Genomic DNA, 25,181 nt, shown 5'->3' on the forward strand with positions numbered 1-25,181 from the left:
TCTGCTTTAGTTTTTAATTTGGAGACTTTTTTCAGGTTATTTATATGTACATAAAATACACAAAAATGTAACACTGGAGGGTTTGTTTTTGTGAGGTGATTGATAATCCTAACACTGAGACTTCTGGGTAGTCACCAAATTTCACATCTGGAAAGAATCTTAGAGATCGTCTAGTCTTAATTCCCTTATTTGACTAATGAAGAAATTTGAGGTCCAGAGTTGAAATGGCTTGCCTGAAGTCACATAGCTATAGAGTACCAAAAGATCAACTTAGAATCCCAGGTTCCATATTACTCCCAATTTTCCACTCTGCCTGTAGCAATGGTCAAGAAGGAAAGAAGGGTCAGAAGGATGAAGATGAATAAATTAAAAAGAAAAGTTTGGGACTAGGGAATGGGGGAGATGAATATTAGTTAAATGAGAGAAGACTGTGTGGGGAAAGAGAAAACTAATAAAGCTTATTTTCCACTTAAAAGACATACCTCTCATCTATCCCAATATACAATCAATGAAAAGGCCCATAGTAATAGCCATAATAACCACAATAAAGAAGACATTAGTTTTAGGAGATAGACAGCTAAAAATGAGAAGGTTCATGTGTTAAGTTTGTGCATGGATTGCAGCTATTAACTTTTGGAGAGAACTGTATTTGATTTGGAGGGTCAACGACTTGTCCAACGACTTGCACAAAGTTATGTAAAGTCTGAACACTTATAAAAGTACAGAACAAAAAATGTATATATATTTCACAATGAGAGAATGAGTTTTAGTTACAAAATCTGTGAGGTGTTTTGTGGTTATCATTGTCAAAAAAAAGAGTTCCGTCTTCTTCGTTTATCTGTAGTGCAAGAAAATCAAATTATAGTTTCTTGCTAAGTCTGGAGTATCCTCCTTTTAGTCTGCCTGAGAAAAAAGGCTGCTTCTGCACTAAATCCATGTAATAACCTAATGAAGAAATCTATGTCCATGGAACAGCTCATTTGTCAAGAAAACTGTAGCCATCAGGGGTTTGTATATTTTATTTTTTCTGTAATGCCGAAATCTTCTCATATTGCAATATTATGGACTGAACAGTGAATGTGATAATTGTTTGTTTGTTTGCTTGTTTTCCCCAAAGCTGTTGCACTGCATTTGACTTAAATGGAGCAGAGTCCTATTTTTTCCTCACAAACGTTATCCCCACTAGACCATGCCACTCCTAGAAATTGTAGCTTGGTGGTGGGTTTTTGGTTTCATCCTTGCCACACGTGATTCAAGTTTTGATGGAGGTCTGAAGTTATTCTTCCCAGCTTTCATTTTATGATCTGCTCATGCTAGTAACTGGGTATTAATCGAAAGTCTGCAGTGTGGCTTGTCTCCTGGTTTTGCAACCAAACAGAGAACACATATTCTCTGGAACCTTTTTTATTTTGTGAGGCAATGAGGGTTAAGTGACTTGCCCATGCTCACACAGCTAGTAAATGTCAAGTGTCTGACGCCATATTTGAACTCAGGTCCTCCTGACTCCAAAGCTGGAGCTTTATACACTGCACCACCTAGCTGCTCCCTAATATAGCACACCTTTAAAAAGATCTATTCAGCAACAGCTTCAAGATCAATGGCAAAGAGATCTGTCAAGGCGATTTTGTCAGGCATGCACCAAAGAATGGCAGGTTGATTTTCAGCTCACCATCACCCATTACTTGAAGTCTGATTGCCTGGACTCTTTCATAAAGTTCAGAGCCTTGGGTCAGGTGCATAGGCAACTGCATGTTTAACTTTTTCTAGTAGTTGTTTCCAGTTCTAGGTCAAACTTCTAGGAGCACATGTGTTGTGTTGCTCTTAAGGCAGCCACCAGCACACTTCTACTCCCACTACTCCCTGGCCGCTCATTTTCCCTTTAGCATCTCACCCCAGGACCCCAGCTCATGCCAGAGATGCCTGGGTACCCACATACTCATGTGGGCATTCTAATTATTTGGATCTTTTTTTTTATTTCTGCTAAGCTAGACTAAATTACTTGTAGAAGGGACACCGCCTACTGCTCTTTCTTAGAGACGTGTTTACTCACAGTTGCTAAATTAATAAAAGTATATGGAATTTCCTACTAAGGATTGTGCCAAAGAGTTCCTATACACATATGCTTCATTAATTCTACAATTTTAGTGAGAAAAAAAAAAGAATAGAATGAGGGGCATAGATTTGATCCATCTATACTCTCTTTGATCCTGTAGTTTTCTGCTCATCTCATTGCTGCTTACATCCAGTGGTTTATATTGTGCTCTGAGTTCACAAATGGAGTACTACCTGTAATTCTCTAAGTCCCACTCAGGCTGTCCTTGCATGGCTCCAGGGCCAAGATCTTCCACAGATCCATTGGCCCTCTGATGCTGTCATAGAAGAGTGCTGAACTTGGAGCAGAAAAAAATGATCAGCACCTGATTGCTGAGAAGAAGGAAGCCAGTTGTAGCATATGAGGAAAAATACAAGTCCCTATTCTGTCCTGACTTCATACTTAAAGAACTTGAATCTCATCTTAGAACTTGGGGGATAGAGGTAAGGCAAGGAGAATGAAGTAGCTGAGCAGCGACTAGTCCACAGAGCACTTCGGCAGGTCTTGAAGTATGTGCTCCAACTGAAAGCCCTATGAGAGCCCACATCAGCACTGTTCCTGCTCCCTGGAGAACAAGGATGAACTAACTGCATCCCAAAATACCCTTCAATAAATCTGACTTCAAGTGTGTATGTTTCCATGAAGGTTGTCTTTTATACCCTGATGTGATCGTGAACTTAAAGCAAGAGCCATTGAGAAAGTATCAATTGCTAAATGTTGGAAGAAAAAGACGAAATAAGTAGACAACAAATTGAAGGCCGTCCAGCCCCATTTAGCACATCTTTGTGACTTTGCATAGAATGTCCCCCCAGGTCTACAATTCACTCCATTCTCCCCTTCTGAGAATCTGTAGTTCCCTTCAAACAGAGCTCAGGGGGCACACACTACTTGAAGGCTTTCCACCTCTGTCCCCCATCACTTTCACTTCTGCCACCTTCAGGACCTTCTAGCTCTTGGAATCACTTTGTATAACTTTCCAGAGTCTCTGCATCAACTCCTGCATGTGTACACAGCTTTCTCTCTCAGGACAGTCTTAGTTCCTTCATTATAGAGACTTGACTTTTATTTTTATTTCTAACATCTTGCATTTAATAAGAACTTAAACTTTTTATTGACAATTGAGGGCTGTAGAAAGAGCACTTGGCCTGGAATCAGGAAGACCTGAGTTCAAATCTGAACGGAGACATTTACAAGCTGTGTGACCCTGGGTAAGTCAATTAAACCTATTTCCCTCAGTTTTTTTCATCTATAAGATGAGCTGAAGAAGGAAATGACAAACCATTTTAGTCAGTATCTTTGCCAAGAAAACCCTACCTGGCACCAACAACAACAAAAGTAATACAATACACACATGTAACACAGCTGTATATATAATATACACATATAGTATATATACACATACACACATATACATGTGCATGTACATATATAATATATAAACTTAGATCCAGATATTACTTGTTCAACTTAACATCAGAATAAATCGACTGCAGCTTCTGGGAGTCAAGACTGCAGAATAAAAAGGTAGTCACTCTCACCGTCCCCTATCAACTTCTGAAAGCCCAGAAAATATCTGCCCAGGAAAAACCCTGGAACAGCTGAAACAGAAGAAACACAGAGAGCAGCAGTCCAGTAGCCCAGGTAGCTTGAGGGATTAATGAGAAAGGCCCCTCTTGCTCTGGAGGAAGGGGAGCAGCACTGAATGGGAGGCATCCCAGCAAGCTAGCTGAAAGCCCCACTTTAGCACCCCAGGAGGAGATCCTTAAACCCAGGTGGTGGAGCAGGCAAACATCAACACCTGGACCTCCGAGTGCCTCAGTAAGGGTGAGGAACTGGTGGAAATCAGCTCACTAAACCATCAGGTGCCTCGGCATTCTACAGAAAATGAGTCTCCCAGTGCTTCAGTAAAAATAAGGGAAGGAGCACTACAAAGGGCCAAAGGTGGATAAATACCCTGCAACATCCATGTGAAAGAAGCTGAAAAAAGCAAAAGGAAAGGAAAAGCAGGTAACCTAGAGTTGCCCTAGAGTTCCAGCCTTGCTGATTCCAGCCCAACAACAGGTAAGCTGCCAGAACCCTACAGTCTCCAATTGCCAACCTTGAAGGCCCCAGCACACAAAGCCAGTGACCAAGACCTAGGCTCCCAATACAAGAAGCTTGGGTCAGTGCCCTCTGCTCCCCAGCAGGAGAACCCAATCTCTTTAAAGGCCAGAGTAAAAAGAAACATACCATAGATTCATATTATGAAAACAGTGAAGATCAAGGCAGAAATTCTGAAGAGGACAGCATTGTCAACAAACCCACATCTGGAACCTCAAAAGGGAATATGAACTGGTCTGAAACCCAAAAAGCCTTCTTAGAAGAGCTCAAGAGGGACATCTTTCTCCTGGTCATCCTTCACCTGTGAGGACTGCGTACCTGACATCTACCTGCCAGCCATGGATCCCAAATGTAACTGCAAGAATGGTGGCTCTTGCACCTGTTCAGGCTCCTGCAAATGCCAATCATGCCAGTGTGCCTTGAGCAAGAAGAGCTGCTGCTCCTGCTTCCCAGGAGAATGTACCAAGTGTGCCCAGAGCTGTGTCTGCAAAGACCCCCAGACCAGGAGTTGCAGCTGCTGCCAATAATGTCCTCACTTCCCTTTGACTGCAAATAGAAGAATTTGTGCAGACCTGAATTTTCATACTGCATGAAAAACTACTGTTTTTCTATAAAATGTATGAATTAAAATAAACTTGATAAATACCTTTTTAAAAAATGAAGAAGAGCTCAAGAGGAATTTTAAAAGTCAAATGAGAGAGGTAGAAGAGTCCTTAAAAAATAAAACTGGCCAACTGGAAAAAAAAGTACATTGAAGAAAACAAATCCCTAAAAAATACACTTGGCCAAATGGGGAAGGAGGTACAAAATCTAATAGAAGAAAAAAATTGTTAAAAGTTAGAATCGGACAAATGGAAGCTAATGACTATGAGAGAGCAAGGATCAGTCAAAAGAGACAAAAAATGAAAAAAAAATAAATGAAAACATATAATACTTCATTGGTAAAACAACTGACCTGGAAAATCGATCCAGGAGAGACAATTTAAAAATTATTGGTGTACCTGAAAATCACAATGAAAAAAAGAGCCTGGACAATATCTTTTAGGAAATCATAAAGTAGAACTGCCCTGAAGTCCTAGAACCAGAGGGTAAAATAGCCATAGAAAAAATCCACAGATCAACTCCTGAAAGAGATCCCCAATTGAAAACACCAAGGAGTATAATAGCCAAATTCTAAAATTACCAGGTCAAAGGGAAAATAATGCAAGCAGCCAGAAAGAAACCATTTAAATATCAAGGAACTACAGTCAGGATTACACAGGATTTTGCAGCTTCTACATTAAAAGACCGTAGGGTGTGGAACATATTCTGTAAGGCAAAGGAGTTAGGATTACAACTAAGGATTAACCACCCAGTGAAAATGAGCATGATCTTTCAGGAGATGGATATTTAATGAAATAGGGGACTTTGAAACCTTCCTGATAAAAAGACCAGAGCTCAACAGAAAATTTGATCTTCAAATACAAAACTCAAGAGAGACATAAAAAGGTAAATGGAACAAAAAGATACAATATGTTGTTAATAAGGACAAACTGTTTACATCCCTACAAGGGAAGGTGACACTTGCAACTCTTGAGAACTGTATTGTTATTACACCATGTTAAAAGAGTATACATAAAGTGTGTGAATATAAGTTGACTTAAATGTAATGATAAACAAAATCTAATCAAGTGGGTTAAATGGATCCAAGTAAGTGGATTAATCTCATCTAAGAAAATGTACTGAGAAAGGAGGAGGCAGACAAGGGTAAATTACATTACAGGAAAAGACACAAAAATCTATTATAGCAGAGGGAAAGAAGGGAGGGAGATGAGCATTGTTTGAATCTTACTCTCATCAAATTTGGCTCAAGAAAGGAATAGCATAATCAGTTAGATATAGAAATCTAACTTGCCCTACAGGCAGTAGGAGGGAAAAAGGGAAAGAAAAGGGAGGGGGGATAGAAGGGAGGAAAAAGCAGTAAGGGTAAAGGGAAAGAAAAGGGAAAGGGTTAACGGAAGAGAGGAGGGACTGAGGGAGGTGGTGGTTAAAAGCAAAACACTAGTGAGGAGGAAAAGGAGAAAGGAGAAAGAAAAGCATAAACAAGGGGGAAATAGGATGGAGAGAAAGACACAGATAGTAATCATAACTGTGAATGTGAAAGGGATAAATTCTCCCATAAAACAGAAGCAGATAGCAGAATGGATTAAAAACCATAATCCTACAATATGTTATTTACAGGAAATACATTTGAAAAACAGTGACACACACACAGGGTAAAGGTAAAAGACTGGAGCAGAATATATTATGCTTCAGTTGAAGTTAAAAAAAGCAGAGGTATCAATCCTAATCTCAGACAAAGCTAAAGCAAAAACAGATCTTATCAAAAGAGATAAAGAAGGAAACTATATCCTGCTAAAAGGCACCATAGACAATGAAGTAATATCATTACTAAACATATATGCGCCAAATGGTATAGCATCTAAATTCTTAGAGGAGAAGTTCAGGGAGTTACAGGAAGAAATAGATAGCAAAACTATACTAGTGGGGGACCTCAATCTCCCCCTCTCTGAACTAGATAAATCAAATAAATAAGGAAAAGGTTAAGGAGGTGAATAGAACTTTAGAAAAGATAGATATGGTAGATCTCTGGAGAAAATTGAATGGGGATAGAAAGGAATATACTTTTTTATTGGTGGTACATGGCACATACACCAAAATTGACCATGTACTAGGGCATAAAAACCTCACGATCCAATGCAGAAAGGCAGAAATATTAAATGCATCCTTTTAAGATCATGATGCAATAAAAATTATATGTAATAAAGGGCCATAGAAAGATAGACTAAAAATAATTGGAAACATTAGCTTTAGCAATGAGAGAAGAAAAAGAAATTGAAGGTATGAGAATAGGCAAAGAAGAAACAAAGCTATCACTCTTTCCAGATGACATGATGACATACTTAGAGAATCCTAGATAATCAAGTAAAAAACTACTTGAAATAATAAACAACTTTAGCAAAGTTGCAGGCTATAAAATAAAGTCACATAAGTCATTGGCATTTCTACGTATTACTAACAAAGCCCAACAGCAAGAAATAGAAAGAGAAATTCCATTTAAACTTACTGCAGACATCATAAAATATGTAGGAGTCTACCTCCCAAAACAAACCCAGGAACTCTATGAACCCAATTACGAAACACTTTTCACACAAATAAAGTCAGATCTAAATAATTGGAAAAAACATCTGTTGCTCATGTGTATGTTGAGTTAATATAATAAAAATGACAATTCTACCTAAGCTAATTTACTTATTCAATGCCATACCAATCAAACTACCAAAAAATTATTTTATAGAGTTAGAAAAAAATAATAACAAGATTCATTTGGAAGAACAAGAGGTCCAGAATATCAAGGGAACTAATGAAAAGAAATACAGGAGAAGGTGGCCTAGCCATTCCAGATCTTAAATTGTATTATCAAGCAACAATCATCAAAAATGCTTGGTAGTGGCTAAGAAATAGAGTGGTGGATCAGTGGAATATGCTAAGTATGCAAGACACAGTAGTCAATGACTATAGCAATCTATTATTTGATAAACCCAAAGACCCCAGCTTCTGGGATAAGAACTTATTCTTTGAAAAAAAAACTGCTGGGAAAACTGGAAAAGAGTATGGCAGAAACTAGGCATTGATCAAAATCTCACACCATATACCAAAATAAAGTCAAAATGAGTTCATGATTTAGATATAAACGCTGATACTGTAAGCAAACTGGAAGAGCAAAGAATAGTTTACCTATCAGATTTATGGAGAACAGAAAAATTCATGACCAAACAGGAGATAGAGAACATTACGAAAAGCAAAGTGGATAACTTTGATTACATTAAATTGAAAACTTTTTGCACAAACAAAGCCAATGCAACTAAGATTAGAAGGAAGGTAGAGAATTGGAAAATAATTTTTACAACCAGTGTCTCTGATAAGCGTCTCATTTCTAAAATACATGGAGAATTAAGTTAAATTTATAAGAATACAAGTCACTCCCCAATTGATAAATGGTCAAAAGATATGAACAGACAGTTCTCAGATGAAGAAATTAAAGCCATCTATATTCATATGAAAAAATCCTCTACATCACTATTGACTAGAGAAATGCAAATCAAAGAACTCTGAGGTACCACATCACACCTATCAGATTGGCCAAGATGACAAAGCAAGAAAATGATAAATGTTGGAGAAGATGTGGGAAAATTGGAACACTAATGCATTGTTGGTGGAGTTGTGAAATGATCCAACCATTTTGGAGAGCAATTTGGAACTATGCCCAAAGGGCTATAAAAATGTGCATGCCCTTTGACCCAGCAATAGCAGTTATAGGGCTGTATCCCAAATAGATCATACAAATGAGAAAAGGAACCACATGTACAAAAAATATTCATAGTAGTTCTTTTTCTGGTGGCAAAGAATTGAAAACTGAGAGGATGCTCATCAATTTGGGAATGGCTGAGCAAGTTGTGGTATATGAATGTAATGGAATACTATTGTGCTATAAGAAATGATGAACAGGCTGACTTCAGAAAAACCTGGAAAGACTTGTATGGTCTGATGCTAAGTGAAGTGAGCAGAACCAAGAGAATGTTGTACACAATAACAGCCATGTTGTGTGATGACCAATATTAATAAACTTAACCCTTCCCAGCAATGCAAGGATCTAAGACATCTCCAAAGGCTTCATGATGGAAATCGTTTTTCACATCCAAAGAAAGAACTATGGAGTTTGAATGTAGATAGAAGCACAGTATTTGCTATTTTTTTTCCTCTGTTGAGTTTTATTTCCTCTTTCTGGTGGTTCCTCCTATTGGTTCTAATTCTTACTTACAACATCACTAATGTAAAAATGTTTAATATGAATGTATATGTATAACCTATGCTATATTGTACCCTGTCTTGGGGAGGGTAGTGGGGAGGAAGGGGAGGAAAATTTTAAACTCAAAAATATACGGAAGTGATTGTTGATAAATCAATATAAATTAATAAAAAATCAGAATAAATCAAATCAAATCAATTGTGTCACAAGAGAATGAGCATGTAGAGAAAAGATGATACTCCTTCACAGTGTTACCTCTGCTACGCATGCATGACCAGTAACTATCTTTTAAAATTATTATTATTTTAATTGTATAAGAAGAAAATGCACCTTTTATCTGTTTAATCTAGAAGGTATAAATGTCAAAGTTGCTGTAGACTAACATTAATGTTAATGATGTGTGACCTTCTAACTCCTAAAGATTTGAAAATTAATGCAAAAGAACTTAATTTTATGAGTCATGATGGTTTATTATTAAATTCATATCTAGATTCACATCAGAGAGTGGAGAAGCCAGAACTGCCCACCAAAGACATGGTCTGCCTTATTTAAAGGGTTTTGGAGTGGGGAAAACTATTGGTACCTATGGACAGGGTTTCCTCAAACAAAACTTTTCAGAAAAACAAACAAACAAACAAACAAACTGCTTCTTCATGCCAACAATGCCTCAGTTTATAAAATATAGCTTTTTAAGGTTTGACCTTTACATATATCATCTCCTTTAATCTTCACCTTGGGACATTGTCTTATTTTTATCATCTTCATTTTTCAGATGAGGAAACTGAGACTGATTAATTTGCCTAGTGCCACATAGCAAGTACTTGTCTGAGGTACTCAGTCATCAGTCAATGAGTCAGTCAGTCAACACGTATTTGTTAAAATGTTCTTATGTACCAAGCAGTGTGCTAAGAACTGGTGATACAAACAGAAATCAAAAGGGAGGCAGCTCCTGTCCTCAAGGCCCTTACATTCTAATAGTGGGAGACAACACAAGAAAAGGGAGTAAAGGGTGGGGAGAGAGGTATCCAGACAGGAGGACGGGGCTACTAAGCCGAGAGAATGAGTGATGGCTAGTATGGGGCCCTTCCCTAAAATGGAGGTTTCAGGAAGAAATCAACAATTGTAGAAGGGACCCGTAGTAGCAGACTCAGTAGGCAGCAGGTTGCTAAGCTCAGAAATTGAGAGATGGTTGGTCTGGGGTTCTTCCCCAAAATGGAGGACCTGGGGAGAACTTAATAAAAGGAGAAAAGCTTTTTTTTCTGACTTCCAATTCAGTTATTGCTTATGCATCACTTCCTCCCAAGTGTAAAATGAAAGGGGATGACAATTCTGGATGATGAACTTGTGTGTATGTTACTGAAAGCTAAGTAAAGATGTTTGAAAACTTCAATGACACCATTTCCTGGGGCATCCTGGCAGAATTATAGGAACATAAGTCATAAAACTAGAAGAACTGCAGAGGTCGCACTATCACCCCTAGAGATTGGAGGGATCCATGCTTTGAACGGGCAGCAAAGGGCTAGAAGACAATGGCCTTCTTTTGCCAACCTTCCTTTGGTGTTCCCAGTTGTAAGTGAGTATGAAAAAGTACAGTTTTGTTTGTTTTTAAAGGGGAAAAAATAGGAAAGGTGCCACAAGGTTGTCTGTCCCTCAATAAAAGGAAAGGTCATCACATGTGAATTCTACCTTGAGAGGTCCATTGTGCTGTGAGAGGGAGCATGCATGGCATCTCAGAAGCCAAAGACGGGAAGAGCGGATGGATCCAACCAAGTATGGAGGCATCACAATTTTGAGAAAATTAAGAGATTAACCGTCAAGCTATTTTACAAAAGAGCAGAAAGCTTCCTGGACAAAGGAAGTAATAAACCCCTTGAACAGTGGCCTTTGTCGGACTACCTCTGGGGAACTTTTTTGCAGGTTTGGGGGTCACTGGTTAGAAAGGGCATTGATAAACTTAAGGATATCCAGAGGAAGACAACCAGGATGGTGAAGAGCTTTGAGTCAATGTCATGTGAGGATTGATGAAGAGTCTAAAGACTTTGATGTGGAAGCAGCATCTGACTTGTTCCACTTGGCCCCCGACGGGAGAATAAGGAGAAAAATAAGAGCTGCAAAGATGAAAAGTTAAGCTTTATGGGATGGGGAGGGGGCCTAACTAATAGAACTTGAAAAGTGGAAGGGGCTGCCTCAGGTGCTAGTGTTTGCTTGGTTTGGGTTTTCTTTTCTTCCTTGGAGGTCTTCAGACTAAGATGGGATGACCCCTTGTTGCAGATATTATAGTGAGCATAGGTTCTCAGATATGAGTTCAACTAGACTTCTGCTTTGATCTCTTCTAACATAAGGATTTTGTGAATCTGTCATATTAAAACTTTTGGGAAAAATTATTGATGTGGTTCCACTCCAAAAAGGATAGCAATAAGATATAAATAACTAGTAACCCATCTGTCTATGTTCTCAACTTTGCAAAATCTGTGTTAAGAATATTTTACCCATGTGTCAAGGGAATGCTTATGAAAATATGAGAAAGGAAGAAGTGGCTTTTGTCAACAATATTCTTTGGCAGACCATATCTATTTGGTTCAGTGTATCTGTACTGTATATCCCTCTCTCCCTCTCTCCCTCTCTCTCCCCCTCCCCCTCTCCCCTTCTCCCCTTCTTTCCCTCCCTCTCTCTCTCCCCCCCCTTCTCTCTCTCACATATGTGTATATATGTATATAATATATATTATAGCATAGTTTATTCACAGCTATGCATTTTCTTACAGGAAGATTATAGGTACACACACACACACACACACACACACCCCAATAACTTTAATACCAATAATCTTCCTCTCAGGGTGTATAACTGTGAATCACAGAATGGCATAACGTACAAGGAGACAAAATATGAATCACCTGAAGGACAATGGTGATCATAATAACACATAGAATATTATTACCAAGGAATTCTGTACCAAAAAGTTAAAAAAATGGTATCAAAGACATAATCAAAGAGATGCATGATGAGCAAAGGATAGTAGGCCATCATATCTAGAATGTGAGGGGAAATGGAGCATTTGAAATGCTCAATTGGTAGCTAGATAATGCTAAGTCCTAGCCTAAGGTCCCTAGAATGTTATGTGGAAATCTAATGGAGGAAGCATGGAAAGATATGGATGAGAGCCCCAATGGCAGAAGCATTAATCCACTCTAAATGTGTCCTGATGTGTGTGTGTGTGTATGAGGGGGTCACCTCCAAAATGAGATCACTGATCCATTGAAATATACAAGTAGATGGATAACTCACTAAATAGTTCCATTAAAATTATCCCTCCTCCTTCAATGAAAAGTAAAAAGTGGAAACTTATCATGATAATTTAAATGATCATTGTTTATTAAAATGACCTTGATTAGTTCCTGTGTTTTACACTTGACTTTGCCCAAGAAGAGAGGACTAGTGTAAAAGTATTTGATGAGAATTTTTAGTCCCTTTCCTTTGTGAAATAAAATATGAGTGGTTAATGAGAAAGAGAAGTCTGTAGTGTAGTAATTTCTGACCTTAAGGAAATCAGGGGCTTCAGTTAAACAAGAATTTATTAAGTTCCTACTGAGTGCAAGATGTTGAGGGTGCAAAGACAAAAATAAAAGCAGTAATCCCTGCTGAAGGAGAAAGCAACAAATCTTGGAGGGAATGTGGAAAAACTGGGACACTAATTCATTGCTGGTAGAATTGTGAACTGACCCAATCATTTTGGAGAGCAATCTGGAGTTATGCCCAAAAAGTTATTAAACTACCTATATCCTCTGACCCAGCAATACCACTGCTTGGTCTATTTCCAAAGATAATTAGGAGAAAAGGAAAAGAACCTGTGTGTTCTAAAATGTTTATAGCAGCTTTGTGGTGGCAAAGAACTAGAAATTGCAAGGACGCCCATCAATTGCAGAATGGCTGAACAAGTTGTGGTATATGGTTGTGATGGAATACTACTGTTCTATAAGAAATGATGAGCTCAATGATTTTAGAAAAAAAGAACATGAAAAACTTGCATAAAATAATGAAGTCAGAAGGTTAGAGTTGGAGGCATTTAAGGTTAGAGTCGGAGGTTAGAGTTAGAGTTGGAGGGTAGAACCAAGAGAACATTGTACACAATAATAGCAATATTATTTTAAAAATGAATCTGAACCAATAGGTTATTTTGGCTATTATAAATATCCAAATTAACTATAAAGGACCTATATAGAAAGACGTTAATAGATGTATGTATAGAATAATTCTGTGGGCGTGTGCGCGCGCGCGCACACACACACACACACACCCCTATTTTGTCTAATGGTAGCCATCTCTAGGGTTGGAGTTGGGGGGAGGGAAGAAAAAAAAGAAATTTACATAACAATTTTGTTGTATATTTGAAAGGTATAGCAAGTTGTGCATAGAAGATTTGCAGTGTCATGCACAATCATCTGTTTTATTGTATTTATGGAAATGCTTGTTTTATTCCAGAAATTAAAAATAAAATTTAATAATAAAAATAGCATTCGTATATATGTATTTTAACTTTTGACAAACATTTTACAAATATTACCCAATTTAATCCTCACAAATAACCTGATAGATAGTTGCTATTACCATCCCCATTTACAAATGAGGAAACTGAGACAGACTTGCTCAAGTTCACACAGGTTCGTAGTATCTGAATCTAGCTTTCAACTTAGGTCTTCCTAATCTCCAGGTTTGCCTCTCCATCCACTGCACTGCCTAGGTGAAACTCTCTGAGACTAGATACTGTGTGTTGTTGTTGTTTAGTCATTTCAGTTGTATCTGACTCTTTGGGACCCCATTTGGGGTCTTCTTGGCAAAGATAATGGAATGGTTTTCCCTTTTTTTTCAGTTTATTTTACAGATGAGGAAACTGAGGTATGAAGGGTTAAAAGTGACTTGCCCAGGGTCACAGAGCTAGTAAGTATCTGAAGCCATATTTGAATTCAGGGAGATTGGTCTTCCTAACTCTGGGTCCAGCACCCTATTTACTGTGCCACCTTCCTGCCCTTAGACATTGTGTAGCAGATACTAAACTGCAGTGATGAGAGGTTCCCTTAAGGTGAGTTCTATATATTAATGAATCATTCTCTCTCTCTCTCTCTCTCTCACACACACACACACACACACACACACACACACACACACACACACACGTGTCAGTTAATCCATAAGCATTTGTTAAGGTCCTACTCTATGCTAGGCATTGTTTACTGGTGATCCAAAGAAAGGCTAAAGACAGTGCCTGCCTTCAAGGAGCTCCCAGTCCTTGTGAGACAACCCTCAAGCAACTATGTACAAATAAGCAATCGACAGGATAAATCGGAGATAATCAACAGAGTGAAGGCATTGCATTAAGACCAGGGTATTCTCCATATCTGTGTATGTCTTCTGTGTGCATACACACATGCTTACATGTGTATATATGCATGTATGTATATATATATATGTATATATGTCTGTAAAGAGACACAGGAAGGACATAACATTCAGAGCAAAGCAGAATTTGGGCAACAGTTTTGAGGGACCCAATAGTTGTAGGCTTGGAAGAAATAACCAAACAGGATCTATTTTTGTCCCCTCAGAGACATTTGGCATTTAAATACAAGTATTCCATACCAAGAGTCCATTAATGGTGAGGACAACATAAGCCACTGATATAATTTCTGAATTTCTATATGATACTAATATCTATACAAATTGGAGACTGCAGTTGAGTTGGAAACACAGGCACTTTTTCAAAGGTTTTGCTAAGCCTATAAGAATGGAAATGGTAACAGAGTGAGCATTTTCTTAATTTGCTGTCCCATAAGAGAATCCCTTAGGCTCCTTCTCATTCTATGGACACTTGGCCTGACAGGGACTTGCCACTTCAAAATTTGATACAATTCAGCAAATTAAATAAAATATTTGAAAGCAAAATAGTTAGTTTTATGTAGTTTCACACTTTTTCATACTCAAGGCACAAAATCAAAAGAGCTGAGGTTAGTATTTGGCAGACACTCCGTCCTTAGACTAGAATGTTTACTATATTTAAAACAAAAATTAAATTTCTTACATCTGGATACATTAGGAAGAGTGGGATAGCATGCTAATGTTACTTTTCTGGGAGCAAACGAATTCCCTAACCAACTGAAATCAGCAGCTGACTTGTGCACACAGTTTTTCTTCTTCTTGGTGAATAAGGCAAGACTCAGCACTTTCTCAGAGTATCAGAATATTTAGCCCAGATCATGTTTTTTACATTTCTTCCAATCCTTGATAAAAAATAAATGCACTTGTCCATCAATAAAGATACAATGTTGTGCGTAATGAATAATGTGATGCAATTGGAACCAGGAAATCAGGGTCCAAAATAGGCTTTAAATCAACAAATATTAATTAAGCATTTATTCTGTTAGGCACTGTGATAAGCACTAAGGATTCAAAATCAGATCAGTCTGTCCACTCAAGGAACTTTGTTTAGACAATTTAGAAATGTGACCCTGGGCCAATCATTTCATCTTTGTGAGCCTTAGTTTCTTTATCTGTAAAATGGGGATTGTAATCCCACCTATCTGAGATGATTGTTTTTAGGTTTAAATGTGATGGTGTTTGTAAAGTTCTTTTTTCAAACCTTAAATTGCTTATATAAATATCAAGCACAGTATTATTATTGTTGAAAGGTTTGTCTTTACTTGCACCAAGGTTTACTGAGTCATCCAATCAGTTGACATGTAAGTAAGCTGGAGGTGCCGGGCTACCTAAAGCTCTTCATATGGATGCCACCTGACCCTCCTCAGGGGGGTCATTAAGGTCAGACATTCTTGTTCAGATGTGAGTTGGATCGGTTGACCTCTAAGGCTCCTCTCAGCTCAGTGTTTGAGGTTTTGTGAGAAATAAGTGAATAGTGTGATCCAGACTGTCCAAAGAGGTTCTGAATCATCTACAAAGCAATCATTGCTTGTTGCTGGAATTTCAAGGCAGCTGTAGGAGTAAAGAAACTCACCAGACATTAGCCTTTACTCTTTCAGATTCAGAGACACAGGGAAGATAAGAGAGTTTTCCTGGTATGAATTGAAACTCTAGGAGGAAAAATCAAATTGCCACATCTATTCTGCCTTAGCTTTCATAATTGTTAAGGATGCTTAGTTACCTAGAATATGCTAAACATTCCAAGAAGGCTCAGCCATTGTCATCAGAATTAATGATTATCTGATGTAGCTGACACCCCAGTACAGCAGGGATCAAGTTGCAGAAGACAGGCAGTTTTCTTCAATGTAATTTATAGCAAATATACCAAGGGACTTGAAACCTGAAGCAGCCAAGTGCTACAATGGATTAAGCCCCAGGCCTGGAGTCAGGAAGACCTGAGTTCAAATCTGGCCTCAGACCCTTGCTAGCTGTGTGACCCTGGGCAAGTCACAAAACTTCTGTTTGCCTTAGTTTCCTCATCCATGAAATGCTGACAATAATAGCACCTTCTTCTTAGGATTATTGAGAAGAGCAAATGAAATGATCTTTTTAAAATGCCTAGCACTGGGTTGGGCACATAGTAAACACTGTATCAATGTTAGCTATTACTGTTATCCTAGAGTTTGACTCTCAGAATCTTTTTAAAAATGGTGTTTTTTTTGTTCTGAATTTAAGAAATAAAACAAGTATTTTCAGAACATCATAGAATTGAAAAAAAGGTGATTGCACATGAGACTGCAAATCCATTATGTACATCTTGCTATTCCTTTTAAATATTTAATAAAGTTATCACGTAAATTTCCTTTTGTTTCCTTTTGTCTACCCCCCAGATGGATACCATGAGACACAAATATGTGTGTATATGTATATCATGTATATATATATATATGTATATGTAAAATCAATCTATACATACTTCCATTTATCAGTTCATTCTCTGAATGTAGATAGTGTATTTCTTCATATGTCTTTTGTAGTTAATTGAGGTATTTATAGTAGTCAAAATGACATTTGTTCAAAGTTGTTCTCAAAATAATATTGCTGTTACTGTATACAAGGTTATCTTGGTTCTGCTCATTTGGCTCTTCATTATTTCATGCTAGTATAACCACGTTTTTTCTAAGATCATTGAGCTCATCATTTCTTATGACACAGTAGGATTCCATAACAATCATATACCACAACTTGTTCAGCCATTCCTCAATTGATGGGCATCCCCACAACTTCCAGTTCTTTGACACCACAAAGAGAGATGCTATAAATATTTTGGAACCTACAGGTTATTTTCCTTTCTCCAATCACCTTTGGAAATAGATCTATTAGTGATATTTCTGGGTCAAAAGGTAGAAGGAATTGAATAACTCTTTGGGAATAATTCCAGATTGCTCTCCAAAATGGTTGGGTCAGTTCACAAATCCTCCGGCAATGAATTAGTGCCCCTGCTTTTCCATGTTCCCTCCAGTATTTGTCACTTTCCCTTTTTATCATTTTAACAAATTTCATAAATGTAGAATGATATCAAGGTTGTTTTAATTTGTATTTCTCTACTCAATAATCTTTTGGACCATTTTTATATGACTTCAAAATATTTTGATTTCTTTTTCTAAAAGCTGCCTGTTCATATCCTTTGACCATTTATCAATTGGGGAATGATTGTATTCTTCTAGATTTGATGAAGATCTTTATATATTTGAGATATGAAATCTTTATATGAGAATCTATGTATAAAAATTTTTCCTCAATTTTCTGCTTTCCTTTTGATCTTGGCTATATTTGTTTTATTTGCAGAAAACCTTTTTAATTTAATGCAATCAGAAATATCCATTTTACACCTCACTGATCTCTATCATCTCTTGTTTATTCATGAATTATTAACCTATCCATAAGTCTGATAGGTAATATGTTCCATATTCTTCACATTTTCTTGCAATATCTCTCATTATATCTAGGTCATGCCTCCATTTTGACCTTATCTTGACAAACGGTGCAAGATATTGTTCTACACCCAATTTCTGCCACACTGCTATCCAGTTTTCCCAACAATTTTTCCAAATAATGAATTCTTCTACCCAAATTTTAAGTCTTTACACTTGCCAAATACAAGGTTACTATATTTATTTGCTGCTGTAGATTTTGTCTATTCCGTTCCATTGATCTACTAATAATCTAGCTAATATCAGATAGTTTTGATAATCATGGCCTTATAATAGAGTTTAAGCTCTGGTACTGCTAGACCACCTTCCTTTACATTTGTTTTCATAATTCCTTTGACATTTTTGACTTTTTGTTCTTCCAAATGAATTTTGTTATTATTTTTTCTAATTCAGGAAAATAATTTTTGGTAATTTAATTGGGGTGACATTAAACACATAAATTAGTTTAGGTAAAATTGCCCTTTTTATTTTATTGGCAGAATCTTTTTGAGAGTTGGACAGATCTTGGTGATATCCTACTCCATCCTGCATAAGAACGGAATTTCCACTAAAGCATATTTAAGTCTCTATCAAGTCTGTGTTTGACTACTTCAAAAGAGGGGAACTGGCTGACTGCCACCCAAGGCAGCCAATTTGAAGGTTGGACAGCTTTAGTTGGATTAGGATTTTACCTCCTTGGCATTCATCACTGACTGTTCATCTCATCACACCCAAATTTTGATATTGTGTATCAATAGCTTGACCTTGAAAGCTTACTTAAGGAGAGTCTGAGGTAGGATATGACCCTCAAGCTAATTGATCTGTCCAGTACCACTGTGCTTTCATATGGCAGGTATTTACTAAATAGTTATTGAGTGGGATTTTGTATATTTGTATATAAGGAATTTGCAGTTTAGCAAAGTACAGTGAGGTGTTCAACATTATCCAGATTCTGAGTGCTGGAGATAGGACTTTAAACTAGGCTTTTTGATTCAAAATCCAGAAGTCTTTTCACTGTAATCTGGGTGAAATAATAAATGACAGGGAAACTTAGTGAGTAGGAAGTCAAAAGATGATCATCAATGTATGTAGAATGATATAAAGAGGTCAACAGAGCCTAGAGGGGCAACATCTGGTTTGAGGGCTTGGGTTGGTTTCTCCACGTGTCATCCAGCTAGGAAAAACTACTGGCCAGGAACCATACCTTGCCAAAACATACAGATGTCATTGTCAGAAACTCCATCATCATCTTTGAATGTTAAAAAAATTACAATGATATATTGATCTCTGGCTTGATGTGGTCTATCACTGGTCTGCTTGAAGGAATCACTTCCTCTGCCTTGCTACTCCTGGTTAGGGCTGAACAACCCATGTTGTTGAACCTCATATTTTTGTTGGTCTCATGTTCAGAAACATCTCAACAAAGGGGTGTTCTTCAAACCTAGATTGTCAAGGATGCCTAAGTCAGAAAGAATGGCCACCTGTGAGGAATAATAATCAATGTTTGGGCATGTGGATGACAAATCTTACCCAGGACAGATTAATGCCAAATAAGGTTTCCAGGAACAGAAAACAAATGGAGTGGCCATCAATGGGTCTGGAAGATTCCAGAACTTCCTGCAGAAAAAACAACTTTAAGTTTAAGAAGAAAATAGGAGAGTGAAACTGTGGGAAGAATGAAATGCAAATATTCAGAAGCAGCCCATTCATTCCAACTTGATCAAGGTCCATCAGGTAAGTGGAAAATTATTTTGGTGACTTTTTCTAAAGCTCACACATTCAGGCCAGGTCTGCAGAAGGCAGACTGACCATCCTGGGGCCAGGCCAAGCCAAGCCATTTATTTCAGCTGTCTTCATGATTGATCCTCATCTCTGTGTCCAAATTGACCATACACTGATCCACATCAATCATGAAGACGGCTGAAATGAACAAATTAGCCAAGCTGTTGTCCATTCATTTTGCACCTAGCCCTTGAGTTCATAGGTTCTTAAGGGCAAAAAATCAAGGGAACTTCCGTACAAAACCTGGATTATCCCCAAGGCTAATTTCCTTCCTTCCTATCTTCTCCAATTCTACACATGAAAGAGAGAGTGGGACAGTTTATGTGGTACAAACTCCTGCCAAGCACTTGACCAAGTCTTGCATTTCAGTTGTCATCATTACTATTTTATCCAAACACCTACTGACAAAGCACTCTTCCTTACGTGGCTTGTCTACCTGCATGCATCCCATTTTTTGTGCTTTTTGTTATACTGCTGAATCCCAACTATTTACTGAGGTCCACAAAGACAGCCTGGGTTAAAGGAAACGATATTGAAAGGAGCTCTTTAAGTCTGAGGTACTGAATCCAAGTGGTTGGGTTTTGTTAATGGCAGATGGGCATTATCCTGTGGCCAAATGATTTGCCATTCAAAGGATTGTAGATCTCAGGAAGTCACTGATCTGTCCTGGTTCATTTTTTTAACATCAAGGGCAAAGTTTCCTGAAGGCCTCAAATTGGCCTTGAGAAAAAATAGCTGGTGGTGTCTGTGGCATAGTGTAGATAATTCTTCAAAGATAAGAGTGAGGAAGAGACGGGATAGAAGTAGCACAAACTAGAAAGGATGGGCCCCCAGATATGATGACCAAAACCTCAATGAAAAGTGGGCCTGGAGGCTGTGAGGACAGGGAACCACAGGAAAGGAGGACTTCAAGTGTCTTTCTCTCTTTCTAAAGGGAGGGAGAACTAGCTGTTGTTGACAGATAAGTAACTCTAATCCCCTTGCTTCCTCTCTCTTCCTCACATCTCTCTTTTCTCCTTTTTGTCCAGCACAAAGCACACTTGCTCATCACTCTGTCCTTGTCTACCTCTCTGTTTATATCCATTGGCCTATTTCCTCTTTCCTTTGTTGAAAATTGTTATATTCTTCCCCCTTCTTCAATCCTGTAGTGGGAGCTATCTCCAGTTGCCCTGATTTATATCTTGCCACTGCATCCAAGTGGCTCCAGTGGAGAAAGTGAGGCTGGTAACTGTATGGCCCTTCCTCTTCAAGAACAAAGGACAACAGCAACCCGTGAATAACACAGGCTGCCCCACTGGCCAGTTCCAGTTGAGCATGGCAGGTCATCCCTCCTGTCCTTCTTCTTCTTCCTTCCCTTCCTTTCCCTTTCCTCTCTTTCCCTTCCCTTCTTTTCTTTTCCCTTCCTTTCCCTTCCCAGTGGCTTAGCAATTCCATCTCCTTGTTCTTTCTATAACAAAGAATGCTGTTCATATGGGTTTGTTGGCTAAAAATCAAAGAAAGCTTGGAGCATCTCTCTAGTTTTCTTGAGTATTTCCATACTCCATGGATCAGTGATTACATGAATGTAGACATTCACTTTGGTGGCTGCCTCAGACTTACTTATTAGTTATGTGACCTTAGGCAAGTCATTTATTCTTACTCAGTCTCAGTTTCTTTATGTCTAAAATGGGGGTAATAATAGTACCTACCTCACGAGGTCATTCTGAGGATCAAATGTGATAAGATGTAAGTGTATTTGCAAACTCTAAAGTGCTGTACAAATTCTAGAGATTAAATTTCACAGAATACTTGAAAGCCATCTTAAAGGAAGTTTATAAAATGGGAGCTCTAGGTAACGGATTCAAACTCAAGTCTTCCTGACTCCAAGTCCAACATTTCAGATTCTGCACTCCCTGAGGAAAATTTTCTATTTCTATTTTCACTAGCTTCTACTTTCTACTTGAAATGTAGCATCTCATTCAAGTATTAAAAAAAAAAGCATGATTCTGAGAAGGGTGTTTAGACTTCACCAGATTGACAAAGGAGTCCATGACACAAAGGAGGTGAGGAGCCCCTGCCTAGAGGCTATCCTGCTAGTGATGAGCCTCTCCATCTTTAGTGAGGTTGGCCCTTAAGAAGCAGAACAAGTCTGTTGGTGAGAATCTGCTTGAAGACTTTATGAAAGAGTTGAATCTGAGAATTTCCTACAGCTCGCACTCCATAGCCATGTCTAGGACATTATGAGACATCTAATGACTGATGCAGGATTGGTTATTACCTCCCTAGTAGCCGTTTGTATTCCATGCTTGCTGGTCCAAAGATCGGTTTGCTTTGTTGGCAGAGCAAAGAGAAGAAAAACAGGAAGAGAGCAGCTAGATGGCACAATAGATACAGTGCCAGGTCAGAAGACAGGAAGACTCAACTTTGTGAGTTCAAATCTGGCCTCAGACATTTACTAACTCTTTGACCCTGGCCAAATCACTTAGTCCTATTTGTCTCAGTTCCTCATCTGGAAAATGAGCTGGAGAAGGAAATGGCAAATTACTCCAGGCTAGATTACTTTGGGAAGAGTTCTAAGACCAGGCTGTTCATTTGGCCTGCTATTCGCATCTCCAGCCACCACCGCACTCTAAGTCATGATCTCCTGACCCCTTTGAGGGTCTTCCTGGTCATCCCTTTATGAGCATTTCTCTGTGTGCATTTGTCTCCGGGGTTTCCTCTGGCAGTGTTTCTCAGCATGCACCTACCAGTCATTCTGGGGCTACAGGAGTCATTGTGAAGCATTATTCTCTTCTTTGGGAGATTCCCCTTGATAGTGTGCTACTCTTATTGTACCGCACTGCATTATTAATTTTCTTGGTTTGTTCATTTCTTTCTTTAGTCTTCAGATTTGTGTTTTATTCAGAGTAAGGGGCTGAATCTCCTCATAGGGACTGTCATCTTTTCACTTAGGTACTACTGTGTTTTTTTTTCTTGTATTTGGCAAATATCAAACTATGTTAAGGTGATGTAGGTGGACTGGGTCTAAAAACAACTTCTCAGAAACATTTGAACCTCTTCAATTAAAACCAAGGAAGATCCCCCCAGAGCTAAAAGATCTCATTTTGTCCCCATACCCAATATAAGCAAGCTAAGACAAGGCCAGTAGTACCAGCTCAAATGTGTGCAGCTTCACCGACATCATCCTAGGGAATTGGGATGTATTAGAACCCCTTGTTTAAGAAGCAGAAATTTCAAATTGGAGAAATTAAATGGTGTGTCCAAGGTTGCACTACTAGTGTCTGACAAAAGCCTCAAACTCCAAGCTTCTGGCATTAAGACTGGTGGTGTTACCATTAGAAGCCAAAGTATCCTACTGCTTAAAGATCCTGAGTCGTGTCTCCTGCCTCTCAGCTCAGTGGTCTTCCCCCTTTCTGCCCCAGTGGCCCTTTTAGCCATGGCTACTTATAGAGCAATCTAAAAAAACCTTCAAATTTAAAATGTGTCATTTAAAATAAAGGACATTGGGAGTTTTATTTGATATAGTCCACAAATTGTGTGAAAGTGCCAAGATCCCATGGAATATAGAGGAAATTCTGCTTAAATTAGGAATATTATAGAATATTTGCAGTTGTGTGCTGTATCTGGCCATCATCCTAAAACAGAAAAGATGAAGATGAAGAGGATGGTGGAGGAGCCCCAAGAGAGGTGTTTTCTTCAGGAAATTCTGCAATTCCTGGAGGTCACGGTAGCTCTCAAGGGTGTTCACATGGAAAAGTCAGAGCCTCTTTCCAGTCGGGGCTCCCCTCTTGCCAACTCAGCTGCCATGGGCTCTGCATTGCAGGCCAGCTGTTCTCAGAGACCAACAGTTCATCTGGAGAGGCATCTCCCAACAAAAGACTTATCATGGTTTGAGTTTTCCAAGTTCCAGCAAATTCTCTCTCATTTAGCCCTGATGATAGCCGAGGGGGGAAAGACAAGAAGAGGTGTCCCTTATTAATTGCCCTAGTAGCAAACAGTGGTGGGAGGCTTCTTCTCTGCTCCAACTTGGCTAAGTAATTTCCTGGTCAGAGCTCCCTCCCCCAGCTCCTCTTTCTCTGGCATCCCCATGCCCCACTCAGCCTATTCCGCTGTTTTCTCCTCTGTTACCCATGAACGTGGCCCAGGTCCTTTTCTGTTACAGTAGCAGGCTTTAGAAAAGTCCAGCTTCTTCCCCCCTCTTTTGCTCCAAAATTCTGATGAGTTTTCTTTCCTCAGAATCCTAGCTGGATGCCACTAAATCACTTGGAAAGGGTGAAGATGATCAAATGGAGATGATGCCATTTTATGAATAAAGATGTGAGGGAAGGGGAAAACCCCCTCAAGGAAGCACAAGAGACCCCAGGCTTGTTGGCTACTAGTCCCTGAGGAGATATCGGGCTTCACCTGGCTGGGAATTCCTGCCACACATTCTTAGATTGTTTAGAGGAGTGTTCATTACCTTCTTTACATTACGTTGCTCAGGCAGGGCCTCTGGTCCCCTCTCCTGGTAGCGGGTCTGGCACTGAGGCCCAAATCTCCGTGCCTCTGATCTATTCCTGGGGTCAGGACCCACAGTCACGGGCCTGCACCTTTTCAGAGCTCCTCAACTGATCACATGGTTGGCGGCCAAATTGAGAGAATGTGCTGCAAAGATGGCCCGCTCTGGTCTGTTCTCTGATTTCTGCTTTCCACTCGGTCTGGGGGTGGCTGCAGATGCCTGTTTGTGTCACTGTCTGAGGGACTGGGCTGCACTTGACCCTTCAACTCTGCACCTGAACTGGTCTCCAGGCATCATTTTTGATGGGCACAATTTATTCTCTTCAGTTACTCAGCTTGGAAAGGAAGGGGAAGGGTTACATACCAAAGGTAGGGGAAAGAAGAGGGAAAAATCCAACACTCGCTACATTTTTTCAGTCAAAAAATTATAGTCCCTGAAAATTGCAACACTTATGGTATATTATCACTCACATAGTAGTTATGACTTACTTTACACCATGTTCATGTACAATACACATACACACACACACATGCACACACGCATTTTTTTTTGGATAGCTTCAATCACTCCTTTGGCATCTGCCTTTTGTGGAATATGCTACCCTGTGCCAGCAGTCACATACAGTATGTGTCAGGGGGTACAATTACGTGTACACTGCTCCCCAACGCAGGGCTGGCACTTCATAAAATTTAATTGAAGCAGATATCCAAACATGAAAATCAATATTTCCTTGGACATCCACACAAGGGGCAAGACTATGTGATTCTTTAATGAACAGGGCTCTCTGGGGCCCAGAATTCTCTGCAAAGTTCTACTCAGATTGGTAGCTGCCTTCTATGGACTTTGTCACATCACCAAAAGGAGGCATTCATTGGCACATTGAGTCAAACAGTGAAGTGCCTAGGAATCTATTGCCTACTTTGCAATGTGAGAGGGCTACATTCAAGTAACATTTATTAAGCACATCCCAGGTGCCAGGCACTGTCCTACATTCTG

At 38.9% G+C, this 25,181-nt stretch overlaps 1 pseudogene; it reads right to left on the bottom strand.

Annotated features, from left to right (window-relative positions):
• Positions 1–872: 872 nt before the first annotated feature.
• Positions 873–22,868, bottom strand: LOC114050318 (annotated as a pseudogene).
• Positions 22,869–25,181: the final 2,313 nt, after the last annotated feature.

This window comes from Vombatus ursinus, unplaced genomic scaffold, assembly GCF_900497805.2.
Source record: "Vombatus ursinus unplaced genomic scaffold, bare-nosed wombat genome assembly UNPS02014799.1, whole genome shotgun sequence".
NCBI lineage: Eukaryota > Metazoa > Chordata > Mammalia > Diprotodontia > Vombatidae > Vombatus > Vombatus ursinus.